Source organism: Arachis ipaensis, chromosome B2 (genome assembly GCF_059453495.1).
Source record: "Arachis ipaensis isolate K30076 ecotype BB chromosome B2, ASM5945349v1, whole genome shotgun sequence".
Classification (NCBI taxonomy): Eukaryota; Viridiplantae; Streptophyta; class Magnoliopsida; order Fabales; family Fabaceae; genus Arachis; species Arachis ipaensis.
The window spans coordinates 89,988,098-89,995,250 of record NC_142437.1 but is presented as its reverse complement, the minus strand read 5'-3'; the positions used below and the strand labels follow the sequence as shown (position 1 = coordinate 89,995,250).

At 41.2% G+C, this 7,153-nt stretch overlaps 1 non-coding gene across 1 annotated transcript; it reads right to left on the bottom strand.

Moving 5' to 3' along the window:
* Positions 1 to 483: 483 nt before the first annotated feature.
* On the bottom strand, positions 484 to 591 carry LOC148574797 (small nucleolar RNA R71). Its single transcript, XR_015906710.1, has one exon. It is a non-coding gene; the product is annotated as a small nucleolar RNA R71 (small nucleolar RNA).
* Between the last annotated feature and the right edge of the window lie 6,562 nt (positions 592 to 7,153).

The window sequence follows — 7,153 nt, the reverse complement described above, 5'->3', positions numbered from 1 at the left end:
GAAAGGACTCTGAAGAGGAAACTAAGAGAAGCTAAATTACAACAATCCAGCAAGCACCTTTTAGAAATTTTCGAATAGGAAGAGGAGATGGCAGCCGAAAATAATAATAATGAAAGGAGGATGCTTGGTGACTTTACTGCACCTAATTCCAATTTACATGGAAGAAGCATCTCCATTCCTGCCATTGGAGCAAACAATTTTGAGCTGAAACCTCAATTAGTTTCTCTGATGCAGCAGAACTGCAAGTTTCATGGACTTCCATCTGAAGATCCTTTTCAGTTCTTAACTGAATTCTTGCAGATATGTGATACTGTTAAGACTAATGGAGTAGATTCTGAAGTCTACAGGCTCATGCTTTTCCCTTTTGCTGTGAGAGACAGAGCTAGAATATGGTTGGACTCTCAACCTAAGGATAGCCTGAACTCTTGGGATAAGCTGGTCAAGGCTTTCTTAGCCAAGTTCTTTCCTCCTCAAAAGCTGAGTAAGCTTAGAGTGGATGTTCAGACATTCAGACAGAAAGAAGGTGAATCCCTCTATGAAGCTTGGGAGAGATACAAAGAACTGACCAAAAAGTGTCCTTTTGACATGCTTTCAGAATGGACCATCCTGGACATATTCTATGATGGTCTGTCTGAATTAGCTAAAATGTCATTGGATACTTCTGCAGGTGGATCCATTCACTTAAAGAAAATGCCTGCAGAAGCTCAAGAACTCATTGACATGGTTGCTAATAACCAGTTCATGTACACTTTTGAGAGGAATCCTGTGAGTAATGGGACGCCTATGAAGAAGAGAGTTCTTGAAATTGATACTCTGAATGCCATATTGGCTCAGAATAAAATATTGACTCAGCAAGTCAATATGATTTCTCAGAGTCTGAATGGAATGCAAGCTGCATCCAACAGTACTCAAGAGGCATCTTCTGAAGAAGAAGCTTATGATCCTGAAAACCCTGCAATAGCAGAGGTGAATTACATGGGTGAACCATATGGAAACACCTATAATCCCTCATGGAGAAATCACCCAAATCTCTCATGGAAGGATTAACAAAAGTTTCAACAAGGCTTTAATAATGGTGGAAGAAACAGGTTCAACAATAGTAAACCTTTTCCATCATCCACTCAGCAACAGACAGAGAACTCTGAACAAAATACCTCTAAGTTAGCAAACTTAGTCTCTGATCTATCTAAGGCCACTGTAAGTTTCATGAATAAAACAAGGTCCTCCATTAGAAATTTGGAGGCACAAGTGGGCCATCTGAGTAAAAGGATCACTGAAATCCCTCCTAGTACTCTCCCAAGCAATACAGAAGAAAATCCAAAAGGAGAGTGCAAGGCCATTGACATAGTCAACACGGCCGAACCTGGAGAGGAAGGGGAGGACGTAAATCCCAGTGAGGAAGACCTCCTGGGACGTCCAGTGATCAATAAGGAGTTTTTCTTTGAGGAACCAAAGGAATCTGAGACTCATCTAGAGACCATAGAGATTCTATTAAACCTCCTTATGCCCTTCATGAGCTCTGATGAGTATTCCTCTTCTGAAGAGAATGAGGATGTTACTGAAGAGCAAGCTGCCAAGTTTCTTGGTGCAATCATGAAGCTGAATGCCAAATTATTTGGTATTGAGACTTGGGAAGATGAACCTCCCTTGTTCACCAATGAACTAATTGATCTAGATCAACTGACATTGCCTCAGAAGAAACAGGATCCTGGAAAGTTCGTAATACCTTGTACCATAGGCAACATAATCTTTGAAAAGGCTCTATGTGACCTTGGTTCAGGGATAAACCTCATGCCCCTCTCTGTAATAGAGAAACTGGGAATCTTTGGGGTGCAAGCTACTAAAATCTCATTAGAGATGGCAGACAATTCAAGAAAATAGGCTTATGGACAAGTAGAGGATATGTTAGTAAAGGTTGAAGGCCTTTACATCCCTGCTGATTTCATAATCCTTGATACTGGGAAGGATGAGGATGAATCCATCATCCTTGGAAGACCTTTCCTAGCCACAGCAAGAGCTGTGATTGATGTTGACAGAGGTGAATTAGTCCTTCAATTGAATGAGGACTCCCTTGTATTTACAACTCAAGGTTACCCTTCTGTAAACATGGAAAAGAGGCACAGTAAGCTTCTCTTAAAACAGAGTCAACCAGAGCCCCACAGTCAAAGTCTAAGTTTGGTGTTGGGAGGCCACAACCAAACTCTAAGTTTGGTGTTGAACTCCCATATCCAAACTCTAAGTTTGGTGTTGGGGAGTCTCAACAATGCTCTGAACATCTGTGAGGCTCCATGAGAGCCCACTGTCAAGCTATTGACATTAAAGAAGCACTTGTTGGGAGGCAACCCAATTTTTATTTATCTAATTTTATTTTTCTTGTTCTTTCATGTTTTATTAGGTTCATGATCATGTGGAGTCACAAAGTAAATATAAAAATTGAAAACGGAATCAAAAACAGCAGAAGAAAAATCACACCCTGGAGGAAGACCTTACTGGCGTTTAAACGCCAGTAAGAAGCATCTGGCTGGCGTTCAACGCCAGAACAGAGCATGGTTCTGGCGCTGAACGCCTAAAATGGGCAGCATCTGGGCGTTTGAATGCCAGAATTGCACCCTGGAGAAGAGCTGGCGCTGAACGCCCAGAACAAGCATGGTTCTGGCGTTCAACGCCAGAAATGGGCAACAAATGGGTGTTCAACGCCCAGAACAAGCACCAATCTGGCGCTGAACGCCCGGAGTTGTGTGCAAGGGAATTTTGCATGCCTAATTTGGTGCAAGGTTGTAAATCTTTGAACACCTCAGGATCTGTGGACCCCACAGGATCACCTCAGGATCTGTAGACCCCACAGGATCCCCACCTACCTCCACTCACTTCTTCTCACCCCTCTTTCACATAATCCCATAAACACTCTTCCCCAAAACTCTTCACCAATCACCTCAATCTCTCTTCCCTATAACCACTTCACCACTCACATCCATCCACTCTTCCCCATAAACCTACCTCATAAACCCCACCTACCTTCAAAATTCAAAATCAATTTCCCACCCAAAACCCACCCTTATGGCGGAACCTTACCCCCCTCCCTTCCCTATATAAAGCCCTCCATTCTTCTTCATTTTCACACAACACAACCCTCTCTTCCCCTTCTTGGCCGAATACACCCCTCCCCCTCTCCTCCATATTTTCTTCTTCTTCTTCATCTATTCTTTCTTCTCTTGCTCGAGGGCGAGCAATATTCTAAGTTTGGTGTGGTAAAAACATAAGCTTTTTGTTTTTCCATTACCATTGATGGCACCCAAGACCGAAGAATCCTCTAGAAAAGGGAAAGCGAAGACAAAAGCTTCCACCTCCGAGTCATGGGAGATGGAAAGATTCATCTCCAAAGCTCATCAAGACCACTTCTATGATGTTGTGGTCAAGAAGAAGGTGATCCCCGAGGTCCCTTTCAAGCTCAAGAAGAATGAGTATCTGGAGATCCGACATGAAATCCAAAGAAGAGGTTGGGAAGTTCTAACAAACCCCATCCAACAAGTCGGCATCCTAATGGTCTAAGAGTTCTATGCCAATGCATGGATCACTAGGAACCATGATCAAAGTAAGAACCCAAACCCAAAGAATTATATTACAATGGTTCGGGGGAAATACTTAGATTTTAGTCCGGAAAATGTGAGGTTGGCGTTTAACTTGCCTATGATGCAAGGAGATGCACGCCCCTACACTAGAAGGGTCAACTTTAATCAAAGGTTGGACCAAGTCCTCATGGACATATGTGTGGAAGGAGCTCAATGGAAGATTGACTCCAAAGGCAAGCCGGTTCAATTAAGAAGACTGGACCTCAAGCCTGTGGCTAGAGGATGGTTGGAGTTCATCCAACGCTCCATCATCCCCACTAGCAACCGATCTGAAGTTACTGTGGATCGGGCCATCATGATTCATAGCATCATGATTGGAGAGGAAGTAGAAGTTCATGAAGTCATCTCCCTTGAATTCTATAAAATAGCCGAAAAGCCCTCTCCTGGGGCAAGGCTAGCTTTTCCTCATCTTATTTGCCATCTATGTTACTCAGCTGGAGCTTTCATAGAAGGAGACATTCCCATTGAGGAAGAGAAGCCCATCACTAAGAAAAGGATGGAGCAAGCAAGAGAGCCCATTAATGGATCTCAAGAGACGCATGAAGCTCATCACCATGAGATCCCAGAGATGCCTCAAATGCATTTTCCTCCACAAAACTATTGGGAGCAAATCAACACCTCCCTAGGAGAATTAAGTTCCAACATGGGACAATTAAGGGTGGAACATCAAGAGCACTCCATCATCCTTCATGAAATAAGAGAAGATCAAAAAGCAATGAGGGAGGAGCAACAAAGACAAGGAAGAGACATAGAAGAGCTCAAGGACATCATTGGTTCCTCAAGAAGGAAACGCCACCATCACTAAGGTGGACTCATTCCTTGTTCTTATTTTTTGTTTTTCGTTTTCTTAATGTTAAGTGCTTATCCATGTTTGTGTCTTCATTACATGATCATTAGTATTTAGTAACTTTGTCTTAAAGTTATGAATGTCCTATGAATCCATCACCTCTCTTAAATGAAAACTGTTTTAATTCAAAAGAACAAGAAGTACATGAGTTTCGAATTTATCCTTGAACTTAGTTTAATTATATTGATGTGGTGACAATGCTTCTTGTTTTCTGAATGAATGCTTGAACAGTGCATATGTCTTTTGAAGTTGTTGTTTAAGAATGTTAAATATGTTGGCTCTTGAAAGAATGATGATAAGGAGACATGTTATTTGATAATCTGAAAAATCATAAAAATGATTTTTGAAGCAAGAAAAAGTAGCAAATTAAAGAACAAAGCTTGCAAAAAAAAAATAGCAAAAAAATAGAAAGAAAAAAAAAAAAGAGAAAAAGCAAGCAGAAAAAGCCAAAAGCTCTTAAAACCAAGAGGCAAGAGCAAAAAGCCAATAACCCTTAAAACCAAAAGGCAAGGGTAAATAAAAAGGATCCCAAGGCTTTGAGCATCAGTGGATAGGAGGGCCTAAAGGAATAAAATCCTGGCCTAAGCGGCTAAACCAAGCTGTCCCTAACCATGTGCTTGTGGCGTGAAGGTGTCAAGTAAAAAAACTTGAGACTGAGCGGTTAAAGTCAAGGTCCAAAGCAAAAGAAGAGTGTGTTTAAGAACCCTGGACACCTCTAATTGGGGACTTTAGCAAAGCTGAGTCACAATCTGAAAAGGTTCACCCAATTATGTGTCTGTGGCATTTATGTATCCGATGGTAATACTGGAAAACAAAGTGCTTAGGGCCACGGCCAAGACTCATAAAATAGCTGTGTTCAAGAGTCATCATACTGAACTAGGAGAATCAATAACACTATTTGAACTCTGAGTTCCCATAGATGCCAATCATTCTGAACCTCAATGGATAAAGTGAGATGCCAAAACTATTCAAGAGGCAAAAAGCTACAAGTCCCGCTCATTTAATTGGAGCTATGTTTCATTGATAGTTTGGAATTTATAGTATATTCTCTTCTTTTTATCCTATTTGATTTTCGGTTACTTGGAGACAAGCAACAATTTAAGTTTGGTGTTGTGATGAGCGGATAATTTATACGCTTTTTGGCATTGTTTTTAGTATGTTTTTAGTAGAATCTAGTTACTTTTAGGGATATTTTCATTAGTTTTTATGTTAAATTCACATTTCTAGAATTTACTATGAGTTTGTGTGTTTTTCTGTGATTTCAGGTATTTTCTGGCTGAAATTGAGGGACTTGAGCAAAAATCAGATTCAGAGGTTGAAGAAGGACTGCTGATGCTGTTGGATTCTGACCTCCCTGCACTCAAAGTAGATTTTCTGGAGCTACATAACTCAAAATGGCGCGCTTCTAATTGCGTTGGAAAGTAGACATCCAGGGCTTTCCAGCAATATATAATAGTCCATACTTTGGCCGAGTTTAGATGATGTAAAAGGGCGTTGAACTCCAGTTCTACGCTGCTGTCTGGAGTTAAACGCCAGAAACACGTTACAAGCCAGAGTTGAACGCCAGAAATACGTTACAAACTGGCGTTCAACTCCAAGATTGACCTCTACAAGTGTAACATTCAAGCTCAGCCCATGCACACACCAAGTGGGCCCCGGAAGTGGATTTATGCATCAATTACTTACTACTGTAAACCCTAGTAACTAGTTTATTATAAATAGGACTTTTTACTATTGTATTAGACATCTTTTGATCATTTTGAGATCTCTAGACCTCCATGGGAGGCTGGCCACTCGGCCATGCTTACCCTGTATTCACTTATATATTTTTCAACGGTAGAGTTTCTGCACTCCATAGATTAAGGTGTGGAGCTCTGCTGTTCCTCAAAGATTAATGCAAAGTACTACTGTTTTTCTATTCAATTCAACTTATTCCGCTTCTAAGATATTCATTCGCACTTCAACCTGAATGTGATGAACGTGACAATCATCATCATTCCCCCACGAACGCGTTCCTGACAACCACTTCCGTTCCACCTTAGATTGAATGAGTATCTCTTGGATCTCTTAATCAGAATCTTCGTGGTATAAGCTAGATTGATGGCGGCATTCATGAGAGTCCGAAAAGTCTAAACCTTGTCTGTGGTATTCCGAGTAAGACTCTGGGATTGAATGACTGTGATGAACTTCAAACTCACGAGTGCTGGGCGTAGTGACAGACGCAAAAGGAGGGTGAATCCTATTCCAGCATGATCGAGAACCTCAGATGATTAGCCGCGCTGTGACAGAGCATTTGGACCATTTTCACAAGAGGATGGGACGCAGCCATTGACAACGGTGATGCCTCCAGACGATTAGCCATGTAGTGACAGCGCATCTGACCATTTTCCAGAGAGGATCAAAAGTAGCCATTGACAATGGTAATGTCCTTACATAAATCCAGCCATGGAAAGGAGTAGGATTGATTAGATGAAGACAGCAGGAAAGCAGAGGTTCAGAGGAACGAAAGCATCTCTATACGCTTATCTGAAATTCTCACCAGTGATATACATAAGTATTTCTATCTTTATTTTCTGTTTAATTAGTATTATTTTCGAAAACTCCATAATCAATCATTATCCGCCTGACTGAGATTTACAAGGTGACCATAGCTTGCTTCATACCAACAATCTCCGTG